The 17,346-nt window shown below is 36.8% G+C and overlaps 1 protein-coding gene across 1 annotated transcript in view; it reads right to left on the minus strand.

The window, feature by feature from the left end:
* tko (technical knockout) overlaps positions 1-3,998 on the minus strand; it is a 74,019-nt gene extending 70,021 nt beyond the window's left edge. The window contains exon 1 of the mRNA XM_068353427.1: positions 3,843-3,998. The gene's annotated coding sequence lies outside the window, so the exon portion shown is untranslated. The remainder of the gene's footprint in view (positions 1-3,842) is intronic.
* Positions 3,999-17,346: the final 13,348 nt, after the last annotated feature.

Below are 17,346 nucleotides of genomic sequence, written 5' to 3' on the forward strand. Positions count from 1 at the left end.
AATGAACAAAACGTCAGAATCGATTTACTCTTACTGCAAAGTGAAACCGTGATACACTCTCTCTTTATCGTAACGATAGAGCGCATGTTGAACGTCCTGAACGTCAACAACTGCGTAGCATAAATAAACTAAACGTTAGTTCATCTTTGAAAACAGTACGAAGACTATCAAAGAAATTCTTTCATAAAATATTACATTTAAAAAGTTTTAAATCCTTAGCTCTTTAAAAGCTAATTACGATATAAAGGGCTCAACGTTGATTAACTTCGGTTTCCAAGTTAGGACCGCCTACTCTCAGGAAAGGTCTATATAAACAAAACATTAAAATTATTTTTATATGTTTATAATAAATGGAAAGTTAATCGAAGAGGCCTAATAAAGGCGGAGAGATATAAAATATAGAGGAAAATCTATAACGTGATATAATTACTAAAAGCCTAAACACACTTCCGCTAAGGGAAGGGTCGGCCATTTAAAAGTAAAAGAAAGTCCATACTCTCATTGTCATCATAATTAAATCTATCCAAAACGAGTTCAAGATTTAAGATGAAGATAAAACACCTGCATAGCGAAAGCTCAAAACTAGAATAGTGTACTTCACCAATTAGTTGTGAAAAAAAACCAGTTTAGCAACAGCGAATAAGCACGTCTTGTCGGGAGCACGACAGAGAGAAAATTGAGTTCTTTATTACATTGAGTACTGGGTATCTGGACGACAGATGGCGCTGTTGGGCACACCCGCAACCTGTGTAGCGATCGCTGGCGAATTTTACCTTAGAGTTTTCTGTCGAGCAACAGAGTTGCAGCTATTATAATCACCGGCTAAGTTAAATATTGAAAATTTTACTGTCCAATGTGCTTCAATTTATCTTATCTTTGTTTTTTAATTACGGTAGTTAACCTCTGACTACATCTTTCAGCAAAGGCAATCTACGATCAGCTCCGTAAAGGCCAAAGACTTCCGGAGATAGAATATAGTACCCTAAGTCAGGTTAGGTTATGATTTATCCTTGTACTTACCATTTCTTAATATAATACTGTACATACAGTTCATAGACAGACACACGTTATCTTTCAGGGAGAGAATTTTTCCAATGATCTCCATTCATAATACTGTGCAGATAGTTGGAATTAAATTTTGCTCTTGCATCCGATATTCATAAAATATCAAATTTGTTTAACTTGAATCACTACAATTCAAGTACTTATTCCTTCCTGATAGCTGGTTCTAACTGATTAGTAACAATTACAAGAAAATTTAGAGATAAATGCTGCTGCAGAAGATAAAACATAACCAAAAAAATATTCTGTAAATCGGAACATAGTTCGCGTAAATGAACAAAGATTATAACTTCTACTCCACATTAGCGCTGCGCAATAGATTTGTTATTGCAGATAGTCTACTATTTACAAAATAAAAAATATATTTCGAGATATAAAATAAAAAATAGTCTAATATTCTATTTCCTATTCTGCTTGAAATAATACTGTATAGTTTAAAAAAAAAACTTTTTAACTGTCAAATTACCTAACCTAACTCACTTAAACGTCCGTTTTAACCATGCAAAAAGAGTAACGCAATATCAATAGGCTAAAAGATCTACTTATCAAAATATCTTTATAGCCATAGGTAATTTTCTTTCAACCTACAGTTGTTATGATCACAACCTTTAGACAATCCATATAAAAATCTCAAAAATTACAAACCAAACATCCACAAAAGCAGGCAAGTCAACAGCTGGAGCATACTTGTGTTATTAGCCTCGCATAGACCAAACTACCAAGAAGAAACTGTGACTTAGAGCAATCAAGCACTTTACTTATGGGAGTGTGGTGGTAATTTACTTGGCAATCCCCAAAAAGTATTGAAAATACCCTTGTCAAGGCTACCAGAGTCAGCATAAGATATTACTTTACAATATGAATCCACTTTGACATCAAAATTCAACCAATCAATATGAATTACCAGCAAAATTAATTGTAAATATTATAACATATATCGATACCAATAAACATCAAACTCGCACATTTCGTCAAACCTGACCTAAGATATTATATACTTTCTCATCAGGGGGTTCACCTTCTTGCATTTACCTCTTAACTAAAGTGACAGAAGTATTACAGTTTAAACCAGGAAGAATGTTGAACATTTCTTTATCACATACAACTTCTTATTTTGAATAATTTAATGCCAATAAGAGTGGCTTTAGTATATTGGGGATTTGTTAAAGGTTTTCAAAGTTATACGAAGTCATAGGTCAGAGTACGAGACAGGGAGGAGTCACAGACGGAGAATTTCCCTAGATAAGTAAGTAAGGAGGGCATCGTAGCCTTGGTGAGGTCTGGTTAGGCTATACTAACTCATTCTGTGTTTACCCCACCCAATAATCCCAAAGTCCCATTGTCATCCCCTATCCTTATTTTTCTCAAAGAGGCCATGTACAGTATCTCTGAAATTACTCTTTTTTTTGGTAGAAAGATAGATTTATTCAAGACATATTTCCATGTAGAATTATATTGTTCTTATGCAAATAAAAACTCAAGCCTGGAGTGATCTAAATTTACCAAAATAGTACCAAAAACCTGAATGTGCACATGTACAACAATGAATGACAGCACTGATAAGATTAAACGACAGAGGCGCTTGTAACCCATGTTTCCACTGTGCTCCCTCCAAAGTCTATACAGTAGATGCAGAGGTACATCCTAATTTGATTTATAGAGGGGTGCAGAATAAGTGAGTATTTATCAGTGTACCATCACTAGGAACCAAAGAAAGCTTAAATTCCCCTGCTAACCTTACCTAGATTACAGTGGACTCATGGTACCTGTGAATGGTGCACGGGTAAATAAATACCCAGGTACATTACTATGGTAACAACTGGAACAAATGGATTTAAAACTTGCTGAACTGACATTACACTGGCTACCTATTAAAGCTATACTAGAGATTAAGATATGTGTAACGACTCATCAAGTTATCAGAACCGAATGACCAAAATATCTAAGAATATTACTACACATAGTACCGCCAATAAATTGTGTCGACACGAGAATAGATACAAATGGTCTAAAGTTATTGGAGCCAAGATGGATATCTACTACAGCCTCAACACTATATAACCAACTCCCACTAGGCATCCAAAGGATTGAAGATATTGAGGCTGGGCTTTCAGGAAGAAACTGAAGACTCTCATATCTTTAAATTGGTTTGATAATGTAGATTTGACTATTAACGCTGAATGTGTCATTTGATACTCTTAAATATTCAAGAATGTAGACGGCACACAAATCTTATAGGTCATATATAGCACAGGGTTTCCAAGTGTGAAAGGAAAAGGAAAATAGGTCTTACAGTAGAGCAAAGCAAGAAAAATAATGAATTGGTAGTGGCCGTAACACAAAGCCTCGTATTATGTCACTTTACATAGACGAAAACCATAGAAAAAAAGTTTTGATTACGCAAAATTTATAATAGACGACAGGAGCCTTTGTATATCAGCGGCCAGCTCCTCCAGCGTGCATAAAAGAAGGACATAAACTATCCTAAATTCAACCCCCACACTTAGCCTAACCTACTTATCTAATGGGGAGGACTAACAGCCCCCTGCGACCCCCTTATACTGCCGTATTCTTATTCAGCCGTCATCATACATACAGGTGGCCGCTATCATACATACTCTCTCCAGATGACATTATAACAAGTAGCCTAGCATATTCAAATGCTATCAATAGCATAACCTGGTCGATTATGAATATCGTGGGCTAACCTCATCTAGGTCTGTTATAAGTACTAGATTGTGAATACTAATCAGGATAAAATATATATAAATCATATTTACCTTCTCCTCTGAAGACTCTGTTACTCACAATATATCAATTTTATCACACATTCATATAAATTAACTTTATATCTAAATTTTTAAACACAGCCGGATGAAGAAACCAAAATGTAAATAAAAGAGCGCTTATCCGCAGGTTATCGAATACCAACGCCGTTTATGTTAACAAAAATATTTTTATACCTATGCAACGGCTCTGTGTCTCGTAGCGTTTCTTGTGTGTGTGTGTATGTGTGTGTGTTTTTTTTTTTCAGTGATTCCAAAATGATTTTACTAGTCCTCTACAGTGTTGAATCTATAATTAGCTAACTTCTGAAATCACAAGAATTTATAAAATGGTATAATTCGAATTTCTGAAGGTTTGGCTTACTTCACTTTTAGCAGAATAATATTAACTTAAAAAGCAATCTTGTTGAAAATAATGAAGAGCTATGTGATAAAGCAAATTTTGAATCACATTCATGAATTATAACATCTCAATAGGGAACTAAACCAGTGTAATTTCACTTTTCTTAAAATATTTTATTTATCCTTGTTTCCTTTCCTCACTGGGCTATTTTCCCTGTTGGGGCCCCTGGGTTCATTGCATCCTGCTTTTCCAACTAGGGTTGTAGCTTATCATTTGATAATAGTAATAATTTGACGCACAAATGCTGGGTGACGGGTGTGAAAGATTCATCATTCAACTCGACCGACCGTAAGTCCATAAAGAACTTAAGCGAAGAAGAAGGAGAGCTTTGGAGGACGTTTCAAAACATTTAGTTTACTCTAAGTTTACTCATCCCTATTTTGTGTTTTTTGGATCTTCCCTTCCACCGTTTGTGTCATGAGAAGTAAGTGAACTTGTGCTGATTTTAATGAAACAGTATTGGGACTCATTATTTTGAATTTAGTGCACAAACGATAAAGTTTCCGGAATTTGCACCGTGTGATTAATTGTTGCAGAATTTTCGAGCTGTTGTTGACACACCGTGTCTGCCATCTATCGAATTATTATGCAACTACGGCTGCAATTTAATCCATTTATGAGGGAAAAGGACTTATCCCCGGATATAAGGATTTCTTTTTGCGGGGGGTATGGGTGAGGTTATTAAACGTCCAGCCATTTAATATTGTTTATTTGTATGAAGCACGAAATTTAAGCTTAAAATTAACAAGAATCGATTACTACTGTATTACACAAAGATATAACACACGTCGCCTAGTGTGGTTAATTTCACGTTTATGTTATACAAGCTTTGGTTAGCGACAACCTTCATCAACCTTCATACCCAAACTACTTTTTTGTAGGCGTAAAATTTCTCTTCGAACGTGGTGTTGTAAGCAATAGATGTCAAAATGCTAAGGGTAGAACAAAAGACATTTGCATAATTCACTGAAAAACTGACAGATACATGTTGAAATACTTAGGATAAAAAACTTTTGAACAATCAACTAAAAAAAACTGACATAGGTGTCAATATACCATAGACCGAAAACATTTAATTTTTTGTCTGGAAAAGACATTTGAATTAGTTCACCTGTATACCTTTCAAAGGACCACTTATATTTTCTTCTTGATATTACATTATATCGATAGACTTAGTTAGGTAATTGTTAGCAACAGATGAAGCCGTGTGTAAAAAAAAAAAAAAAAACCTTATTTTAGAACTTCGAAAACATCAGTTATAAAACAATTCAAACAATCTGAGACCATCATACGAAGTTTGTTAACCTCGTGTGCGCGCGCGCGCGCGTGTGTGTGTGTGTTGAGCGGGTCTCGATCCCAAGTCCAGCTGATCGCCAGACAGGGACATAATCTCGACCTAATTATTCAAGAAGAGGAAGCTTATGACTGGGACATTCGCACGTGAGGTGTTCAGAGTTGCAGCAAATGTTTTTATGTTGAACAAGTTGACATAAGTATTATTATAGTTTATATATGACATATCTGTTTTGATGTTGTTACTCTTTTAAAATGTGTTATTGTTAATTTTTCTCATATCGTCTATTTGTTTCCTTACTTCCTTTCCTCACTGGGCTATTTTTAGGTCAATGTAATCTCGAGGCAGTAATTACATCGCTGTAATTTCGTTGCAGTAATTTCATTGCAATACATTACATCACAAGGTAATTTCATCACATAACTTTATGTACTATAAGATCAAAAAGTGTAATGAAATAATGATTTATTAAAAAAAGTGTTAATTCGAGTGCTAATACATGTAGGCTACATGGTAATAAAAAAAAATGGTTTAAAAACATCTTACAATATTTATTAAAAAAGAAGAATAAACACATTATATATTCCCATCAATATTCAGAAAGACAAATTATGGGCAATACCCCTAACATAGTCGAGCAATTATCGATTTTCATATTCGTTAACGATGCGTTGGATTCTAACGGCACTATCCTTATATTTTTTCTTACGGCCAGGAATGTTACTACCAGTGGGAGGTATTCATAAAAATGAAGGATATCCTTGTAAGCATAAGGTAGAAGTACAAGGTAATTCTCTGAAGCAAAAGGTAGAAGTATAAGCAAATCTTTCTTTCCATATTCATAATGATTACATTTTCTTGCGTGGATATCCTCCGAGCAGAAGTAAAAGGTTGACTCGTGTTTCGGGAGCGCTTAGTTACATGTTGGAACTTGTAAGATTTCATTTGTGCTGTCAAGATAAGGAAGAGGTTAGTATTTATTATACGTATTTAATGCCCTGTTTTTACTTGTATTCAATTAAGTTTACGCATCAGAAAGAACACAGACGCCGCCGCGCCTTCCCCAAAGTCTTGCTGGCAACATCTATCCCCCACCCCTTGTATTATAAGTTCTTTGACCTCTTTTTAGCTCTCACACCCCTTGCATTAGAAGTTCTTTGACCTCTTTTTAGCTCCCACACCCCTTGCATTAGAAGTTCTTTGACCTCTTTTTAGCTCCCACACCCCTTGCATTAGAAGTTCTTTGACCTCTTTTTAGCTCCCACACCCCTTGCATTAGAAGTTCTTTGACCTCTTTTTAGCTCCCACACCCCTTGCATTAGAAGTTCTTTGACCTCTTTTTAGCTCCCACACCCCTTGCATTAGAAGTTCTTTGACCTCTTTTAGCTCCCCCACCCTTTGCATTAGAAGTTCTTTGATCTCTTTTTAGCTTCCACACCCCTTGCATTAGAAGTTCTTTGACCTCTTTTTAGCTCCCACACCCCTTGCATTAGAAGTTCTTTGACCTCTTTTTAGCTCCCACACCCCTTGCATTAGAAGTTCTTTGACCTCTTTTTAGCTCCCACACCCCTTGCATTAGAAGTTCTTTGACCTCTTTTTAGCTCCCACACCCCTTGCATTAGAAGTTCTTTGACCTCTTTTAGCTCCCCCACCCTTTGCATTAGAAGTTCTTTGACCTCTTTTTAGCTCCCACACCCCTTGCATTAGAAGTTCTTTGACCTCTTTTTAGCTCCCACACCCTTTGCATTAGAAGTTCTTTGACCTCTTTTTAGCTCCCACACCCCTTGCATTAGAAGTTCTTTGACCTCTTTTTAGCTCCCCCACCCTTTGCATTAGAAGTTCTTTGACCTCTTTTTAGCTCCCACACCCCTTGCATTAGAAGTTCTTTGACCTCTTTTTAGCTCCCCCACCCTTTGCATTAGAAGTTCTTTGACCTCTTTTTAGCTCCCACACCCCTTGCATTAGAAGTTCTTTGACCTCTTTTTAGCTCCCACACCCTTTGCATTAGAAGTTCTTTGACCTCTTTAGCTCCCACACCCCTTGCATTAGAAGTTCTTTGACCTCTTTTTAGCTCCCCCACCCCTTGCATTAGAAGTTCTTTGACCTCTTTTTAGCTCCCACACCCCTTGCATTAGAAGTTCTTTGACCTCTTTTTAGCTCCCCCACCCTTTGCATTAGAAGTTCTTTGATCTCTTTTTAGCTCCCACACCCCTTGCATTAGAAGTTCTTTGACCTCTTTTTAGCTCCCACACCCTTTGCATTAGAAGTTCTTTGACCTCTTTTTAGCTCCCACACCCCTTGCATTAGAAGTTCTTTGACCTCTTTTTAGCTCCCACACCCCTTGCATTAGAAGTTCTTTGACCTCTTTTTAGCTCCCACACCCCTTGCATTAGAAGTTCTTTGACCTCTTTTTAGCTCCCCCACCCCTTGCATTAGAAGTTCTTTGACCTCTTTTTAGCTCCCACACCCCTTGCATTAGAAGTTCTTTGACCTCTTTTTAGCTCCCCCACCCTTTGCATTAGAAGTTCTTTGACCTCTTTTTAGCTCCCACACCCCTTGCATTAGAAGTTCTTTGACCTCTTTTTAGCTCCCCCACCCTTTGCATTAGAAGTTCTTTGACCTCTTTTTAGCTCCCACACCCCTTGCATTAGAAGTTCTTTGACCTCTTTTTAGCTCCCCCACCCCTTGTATTAGAAGTTCTTGACCTCTTTTTAGCTCCCCCACCCCTTGCATTAGAAGTTCTTTGACCTCTTTTTAGCTCCCACACCCCTTGCATTAGAAGTTCTTTGACCTCTTTTTAGCTCCCACATCCCTTGCATTAGAAGTTCTTTGACCTCTTTTTAGCTCCTACACCCCTTGCATTAGAAGTTCTTTGACCTCTTTTTAGCTTCCCCACCCCTTGCATTAGAAGTTCTTTGGCCTCTTTTTAGCTCCCACACCCCTTGCATTAGAAGTTCTTTGACCTTTCTTTTAGCTCCCCCACCCCTTGCATTAGAAGTTCTTTGACTTCTTTTTAGCTCCCCCACCCTTTGCATTAGAAGTTCTTTGACCTCTTTTTAGCTCCCACACCCCTTGCATTAGAAGTTCTTTGACCTCTTTTTAGCTCCCACACCCCTTGCATTAGAAGATCTTTGACCTCTTTTTAGCTCCCCCACCCATTGCATTAGAAGTTATTTGACCTCTTTTTAGCTCCCACACCTCTAGCATTAGTGGTTTTTTCACCTCTTTTTAGCTCCCACACATCTAGCATTAGAAGTTCTTTGACCTCTTTTTAGCTCCCACACCTCTAGCATTAGAAGTTCTTTGACCTCTTTTTAGCTCCCACACCTCTAGCATTAGAAGTTCTTTGACCTCTTTTTAACTCCCACACCTCTAGCATTAGAAGTTCTTTGACTTCTTTTTAGCTCCCAAACCTCTTGCATTAGAAGTTCTTTGACCTCTGTTTAGCTCCCACACCTCTAGCATTAGAAGTTCTTTGGCTTCTTTTTAGCTCCCACACCTCTAGCATTAGAAGTTCTTTGACCTCTTTTTAGCTCCCACACCTCTAGCATTAGAAGTTCTTTGACCTCTTTTTAGCTCCCACACCTCTAGCATTAGAAGTTCTTTGACCTCTTTTTAGCTCCCACACCTCTAGCATTAGAAGTTCTTTGACTCCTTTTTAGCTCCCACACCTCTAGCATTAGAAGTTCTTTGACTTCTTTTTAGCTCCCACACCTCTAGCATTAGAAGTTCTTTGACTTCTTTTTAGCCCCCACAGCTCTAGCATTAGAAGTTCTTTGACTTCTTTTTAGCTCCCACACCTCTAGCATTAGAAGTTCTTTGACCTCTTTTTCAGCTCCCTTACCTCAAGCATTAGAAGTTCTTTGACCTCTCTTTATAGCTCCCACACCTCTAACATTAGAAGTTCTTTGACCTCTCTTTATAGCTCCCACACCTCTAACATTAGAAGTTCTTTGACCTCTCTCTTTAGCTCCCACACTTCTAGCATTAGAAGTTCTTTGACATATATTTCTAGGTTCCTCAAAATATAGATCGAAGACCCTCTAATGCTAAAAGCATTAGAGGGTCTTCGATCTATATTTTGAGGTGCCTTACTTCTAGCATTAGAGGCTCTCTATTTTTAGGTCTCTTACTTCTGGCTTTAGAGGCTCCTATACGCTGTTCTCTCTTGTATTCTAGTTTTCAAGGTCTTCTTTCATTAAATTATCTGTTTCTTTCGAGATTTCATTGTGTCTTTTCCTTAGTTCGTCAGTGTCCTTCTAGGTTTCCAAAGAGATTTCAGTACCGCGAGTCCTTACTTCGTCAGATTCCTCAGGGAAATCGAAGGCATTTATTCTTTACTTATTTGGGCAATGAGTAAAGAGATGAATACTATCGATATCTCCGCATACACTATCTTGCCAAAGTAGATGACGAGCAATATGATATATTTACCAATGTCGTCCGGATATGTCCTTACTTCAATGGCGAATTTTTGGACAATCCTGTTGAAGAAATACACGTCACTCACCGTTCAGTTGAACCATTCTGCCTCCATTCTCATTCCCTGCAATCCGTTTTTGCACCGATACAAAGCCTCGTACTTTTTCCAAGAGTCTCCTTTAATAAGACATCGTCGCAAAAGCCCAAGCAAAGGATCCTTCAAGGCGCATACATTATGATCTTCAAAGCTCAGCTGCCAACGGAAGATCCCGTGTCTTTCTATAGGTCGGGCGATATAAAACGAACAATCAGCAACTTCGGCAGCAACCAAAACCATCTGTAGTTGATGGTGTTCCGAAGACGTAACTCATAATTCTTACCGGCAGCTTCCTATTCCGCCAGAACGCGATCTCGGTGAGTTAAGTGAAATCCTTCTCCCAGTCATCAACTCATTTCCTTTTACTCCTATTGAGGCGCAATTCCTTGGTTAGATTTCGCCAGCTACATACAGATCATGTGAGGTGTTGCAGGCTACGTTTGAAAAAATGAAGATTAGGTCTTCAGAAGTCATTTGAAGCTCGGGGAGGAGTTGTTCAGGACTGCTGGAAATTTCAGTTCTGGAGTCATTCAGAAATCCATGTTAAGTATACGGCTATGTCCTTTGAAGACTTTTGGAAATCCGGGAAAGTTTTCTTCCGAAACCGTTCTGAGATTCCGTTCTGGAGGCATTCAGAAAGCCATGCTAAGTCTAGGGCTATTTTTTCTGAAGCCATTTGGAAATCCGGGAAAGTTTTCTTCCGATACCGTTCTGGAGGCATTCAGAATTCCATGCTAAGTCTATGGCTATTTCTTCTGAAGCCATTTGGACATCCGAGAAGATTTTCTTCCGAATTCTTTTAGGACTCGCGAAAAATTCCATTCTTGTTTTATAACAACAACAACAACAGCAACGACAACAACAACAATAATAATAATGATAATGAAATAATAATAATAATAATAATAATATTTCAGCTCATAGACAAGTTTATTGTATAGCCTCGACATTTCCCCCCGCCCCCCCCCCCCCCTCTCTCTCTCTCTCTCTCTCTCTCTCTCTCTCTCTCTCTCTCTCTCTCTCTCTCTCTCTCTCTCAGTTGCACGTTTTCTCATCCATATTTACAATATGTTCACCTTCATCCATCTCTGCCCCCCCCCCCCCCCGGGTCAGCTTAATGCCATTAATAACATCCTGTTCGAGTCCTTCTTACTTATTCAACCTTTCGTTCATTTTTTAGAGATATCTCCTCCCTGTATAAGACTGAATGACTAACCTAACCTAACCTAACCAGTCCCAGCACTGGGCTTTATGCCACCACTATCCACTGTACATAGAGTATGCATCATACATTTGCATGTTCCAGTCGTGAGCGTCCTCTTCTCGATGAATGATTAAGTTGAGTTCTGCTGGATTTAGGTTCGAGACCCGATCAACCTCGATAGTTTCTCGTAGTGCCTTCAACCTCACCATTCTTGCTGAGTCATCAGCACACATTGCCTGTCCCACCCTGGTCTTAGCTTGGTTGGAGAGAGGCCTTGTGTACAGATCGCATGTATATGTGGTCAGTCACAAGGGCCTTGTCTTGCTAGGTCATTGTCACTGTCCCTTGCCTCTGCCATTCACGAGCGACCTTTAAACCTTTCATGTGCAGTGCATTTTAGGTCTCATATCTAAATATGTCATCGTCATTGGCTTAGTTTCTTTTTAGTTTTTAGTTCTTATGGTAATTTTATTTCACATAGATATCCTTATTTTGTTTGTTGTTCTAGCAACTGTAATTTTCGTATTCGTGCATTTGTGTTTGTATGTATATATATAAATATATATATATATATATATATATATATATATATATATATATATATATATATGTATATATATATAATATATATATATATACATGTATATATATATATATATATATATATATAATAAGCCATATATTTTTTATACATTAATGTCTGGATTCTCCTATCGACCTTAGGAATCGAACCGTAGTCCAGGAAACTTGTTACAATAGTGGCTTACCACGAGTGTGTGTGTGTGTGTGTTTAATTTCTTCTTGGTCATCTGCAGGGTTTCATGATTTTCATTTCAGCTCATAGGCAAGTTTATTGTATCGCCTCGATGAACCGTGGCCCCCCCCCCCCCCTTCTCTCTCTCTCTCTCTCTCTCTCTCTCTCTCTCTCTCTCTCTCTCTCTCTCTCTCTCTCTCTCTCTCTCTCTCTCTCTCTCTGTTGCACGTTTCTCATTCATATTTACAAACTGTCAATGTTCATCCCTTCCCCCTCCCCCATTCAGCTTAATACCATAAATAACATCCTGGTCTAATCCTTCTAACTTGTTCAACCTTTTGCTAATAATTAGAATTCTCCTCTCTGAGTACCGAGAGTTCAGAAGCCCTCCAATAAACTATGCTCATATATATTCCTATTTGTATTTACAATCACAATGTTATTGTTTATAGTTCAACGGAATATCGTAGATATTTTGATTTCGCGTTATCTGTCTCGATTCACGTGAGGACGCTTATCTTGTATTCCCTCTTCAACTGGTAGCTATTTACTTGACTTTAAGGGCTGCTTTTCTGGTCCTATACTGCAGGGGGAACCCTACTCTTTACAGGACCTCTCGCAATTCATTTTATCGTATACACTTATTATTATTATTATTATTATTATTATTATTATTGTTGTTGTTGTTGTTGTTGTTGTTGTTGTTGTTGTCATCATCATCATTATTATTAGCTAAGCTACAACCCTAGTTGGAAAAGCAAGATGCTATTATCCCAAGGGGCCACATAGGGAAATATAGCCCAATGAGGAAAGAAAATAAGGAAACAAATAAACGATATGAGAAAAAAATTAACAACTAAATATTTTGAAAACAGTAACATCAAAGAATACAGCATTTTACACCGCATATTGCCATTTTTTTTTATCAAATCCACATTATCGAAACACTTAGAAAACAAGAAAGTTCAGTTTTCTCTTGAAAGTCTTAAATTTAAAACCTTAATATCTTCAGTCTTTCGGATGTTTAGTGGGAGCTTATGGTATAGACTTGGGGCCGCTTATTTGAAAGCTGTAGAACATATAATAGTCATATAATAATTCCAATAATTCAAAACCATCTGTAACTATTCTCGTATCAACACGATTTGTTGGCTGCACAACATGTAGCAATTCTCTTAGACATTTTAGAGGTCCGGTTCTGATAACTTGATGGGTTATCGTACATATTTTAAACCCAATTCTTGCTTTAATATGCAGTAAGTGTAATTCAGTTAGTATAGGAGTAATACTTTCTCGGGGTGGGATACCTTTTATTAGTCTCGCTCCTTTGTTTATTATGTTTTGTAATTACTTAAGTTGCACATTGGGTAGATTGTGATAGATGGAGTTACAGTAGTTAATCCTGGTAATAACACAGTTTATCACAGTTTCTTTACAGAATGATCATCGAGGTACTTCTTAATAGAAGCATTATTTCTAAGATGATAAATAGCAGTTTTTATTACATTATTTATTTGGGTAAGAGATACCCCGGATCACGAATTTTACCAGATATCGGGACAGAATTATTATTTATGTTTATTTGAATATCTCCCAAGTTTTTTAGACAGTTTTTCATACCAACCACCATAAACTCGATTTCATTTACATTTAATTTTAGTTGTTTGATTGTCATCCATTCCGTTAGGGTTGTTGTGGCCGGATTGGTAACGTCTCTGCCTGGTGTTTGCCAGTCGGGGGTTCGAGTCCCGCTCAGTCTCGGTAGTGTCATTAGTGTCTGCAACCTTACCTTCCTTGTGAGCTAAGATTGGGGGCTTTGGGGTAGCCTATAGGTCTATCTGTTGAGTCATCAGCAGCCATTGCCTGGCCCTCCCTGGCCCTAGCTTGGGTGGAGAGGGGCTTGGGCGCTGATCATATGTTATATGATCAGTCTAGGTTTCTAGGACATTGTCCTGCTTGATAGGGCAGTGTCACTGTCCCTTGCCTCTGCCATTCATGAGTGGCCTTTAGACCTTTAAGTTTAAAGGATTAAAGGCCACTCATTTGTAGATTAGTAAAATTGTGTATCGTCTGCAAATAGTTTGAAATTAAGTAGTACTTATCAGTACTTTTGATAGATCAGTGGTATAGATACAGATTAAGGATAGGTCTGGCTGAGTCTTTTAAATGATACTTTTGGTTTCTTTATAAAGAAGACGTCTTGCAATTATAGCAATTAGTGATTTGATTCACATTTTCAAAGACAGTAGTTCTTCTGTTTTTCATAACTATGAATCTATCCCAGGAACCGCTTTCATGGGAGCAGCTAGCGTCATCTATTGGCTGTAAAAGAAAACTAAGAGCCCCATTTGGTCCTTGTTACCAGGCAATAATCAACGAACATGCAACAATGCAGAGACTCATATTCCAAAATATGTAATAAATAGATTTTCATAATATTATAATCCCTCTTAGTTTGAATAATGCTTATATTAAATGCAAAGTCCATTATACCTCATTCACGTAGGCATTGAAACTTAATCAGATTCCTCTATTTCTTCACAGGCAGTGTTCATATAAGCAACAATTTGCAAATTTCTGATCCTTCAAAGTACCAGAGAAAATTGAGCTGATTCTATAGCCAAAGGCAAGATTTTGAGTTGATTTATAGCCGAGGTAAGATTTTCAGTTGATTTATAGCCAGGGTAGGATTTTCAGTTGATTTTATACCCAAAGCAACATTTTGAGATGATTTATGGCTAAAGGCAAGATTTTATAGTTGATTTTATACGCAAAGGCAAAATTTTGAGAGTATTTTTTAGCGAAAGACAAGATTTTAAGTTGATTTTATAGAGAAAGGTAAGATTTTGAGTTGATTTATAACCAAGGTAAGCTTTTGAGTTGATTAATGGCCATAGACAAGGTTTGTGTTGATTTATAGCCAAAAGCAAGTTTTTTAGTTGAGTTACAGCCAAATGCAAGATTTTGAGTGGATTTTATAGCTAAAAATAAGATTTTGAGTTGATTAATAGCCAAAGGCAATATTTTGAGTTGATTAGTAGCCAACTGCAAGATTCTGAGTTGATATATAGCCAAAGGCAAGCTTTTTAGGGGATTTTATAGCCAATCGTAAGATTTTAAGTTGATTTATAGCCAAAGACAAACTTTTGGGTAAATATATCGACAAAGGAAAGATTTTGAGTTGATTCAATAACAAGGTAAGATTTTGAGTTAATTTTAGCCAAATGTGAGTTGATTTTATAGACAAAGGCAAGATTTGAGTTGCTTTTATAGCGAAAGGCAAGATTTTGAGTTGAATTATAGCCAAAAGACATGGTTTTGAGTTGGTTTATAGGTTAAGCTAAGATTTCGAGTTGATTTTATAGCCAAAGGTAAGTTTATTTATAGCCACAGGTAAGCTTTTGAGTTTGTTTTATAGTGAAAGGCAAGATTTTGAGTTGATTTTACAGTGGAAGGCAAGATTTTGAGTTGATTTATAGCCTTAAGGCGTGTTTTTAAGTTGAAATTTAGGTTAAGCCAAGTTTTGAGTTTATTTTAATGTCAAAGGTAAGATTTTAAGTGGATTTTTTTTGCCAGTGGTTAGATTTTGAGTTGATTTATAGCCGAACTTGAGATTTTGAGTTTATTTATAGCCGAACTTGAGATTTTGAGTTGATTTATAGCCGAACTTGAGATTTTGAGTTGATTTATAGCCAAACTTAAGATTTTGAGTTGATTTTTAGCCAAACGTGAGATTTTTAATTTATTTTTTAGCCAGAGGCAAAATTTTGAGTTGATTTATAGCCCAAGGCAAGATTTTCAGTATGTTATAGCCAAAGGTAAGGTTTTTAGTTGATTTTATTTACAAAGGTAAGATTTTGAGTTGATTTATAGCTAAAGGCCAGATTATGAGTTGTTTTTATAGCCAAAGGCAAGATTTTAGAGTTGATTTATAGCCGAGGCAAGGTTTTGAGTTTATTTTCTAACTAAAGGCAAATTTTGAGTTGATTTATAGCTAAAGGCAATATCTTAGGTTGATTTATAGCCAGAGGCAATATTTTGCGTTGGTTTATAATGAAAGGAACGATTTTGTGTTGATTTTGTAGCCAAAGGCAAGATTTTTTGGCGATTTTATCCTATAAGACAAGATTTTGCATTAATTTATAACCAAAGACAAGGCTTTGGGTCGATTTTATAGTCAAAGACAAGTTTTCCGTTGATTTATAGCGAAAGGCAAGATTTTGAGTTGATTTTATAGCCATGGTCTTTTCTGAGTTGATCTTATGACCAAACATAAAATTTTGAGTTGATTTCATTTGCATAGTTAAGTTTTTACTTGATTTATAGCCGAAGGCAAGATTTGAATTTATCTTATAGCCATAGGCAAGATTTTGAGTTGATTTTATAGCCATAGGCAAGATTTTGAGTTGATTTTATAGCTAAAGGCAAGATAAATGAGTTGATACTATACTCAAAGACAAGATTTCGAGATGATTTATAGCCAAAGGCATGATTTGTAGTTGATTTTATAGCCAAAAGCTAGTTTTAGAGTTATCATAGCCAAAGGCACGATTCTGAGTTGATTTTATACCCAAAGGCAAGATTTCAAGATGATTTATAGCCAAAGGCTAGAATTTTAGTTGATTTATATCCAATCGCAAGATTTTGAGTTTATTTTATAGCCAATCGCAAGATTTTGAGTTGATTTTATATTCAAAGACAAGATTTTTTGTTAATGTCTCCATTTACGTACGTATTTATAAAAATTCCTTATTTCAAATTGATTCATCCATTCGTGATATCCTTTTTTCCATTCATTCTCTCATTCATTCTTTATTCATTCATATTGACGTCAAATCTAGGAATGGTATAGATCAGTGTCTAACTATTTAGCGTTTTGATGTGAAGTCATTCGTCTCTATTGGAAAAAATACCAAATTTTCTTATAAAACGAAGGACAGAGAGAGAGAGAGAGAGAGAGTCTTGACATTATTATTCAGCCTAATTTGAATTGGTAGTAGTTCCTAATCAAACATACATACATGAGAGAGAGAGAGAGAGAGAGAGAGAGAGAGAGAGAGAGAGAGAGAGAGAGGGGGGGGGGGCTTAACATTATTATTCAGCTTAGTTTGAATTATTAGTAGTTCCTAATCATGTTGTCTTTTTTTTTTGGGGGGGGGGGCGTTAGGGAACACCCTACCACCTGATTTTTCTTCATTATTTTTACCTAATAACACACGTTAAGAAAGTGCGAGGGATTTAGCCAATTACTCATCATTCTGTTTTGCTTCTTTATACCCACCCGTAGAGGTGTTATATATCAACCTAGGTCAGGTATTATGATT

Source organism: Palaemon carinicauda, chromosome 29, assembly GCF_036898095.1.
Source record: "Palaemon carinicauda isolate YSFRI2023 chromosome 29, ASM3689809v2, whole genome shotgun sequence".
Classification (NCBI taxonomy): Eukaryota; Metazoa; Arthropoda; class Malacostraca; order Decapoda; family Palaemonidae; genus Palaemon; species Palaemon carinicauda.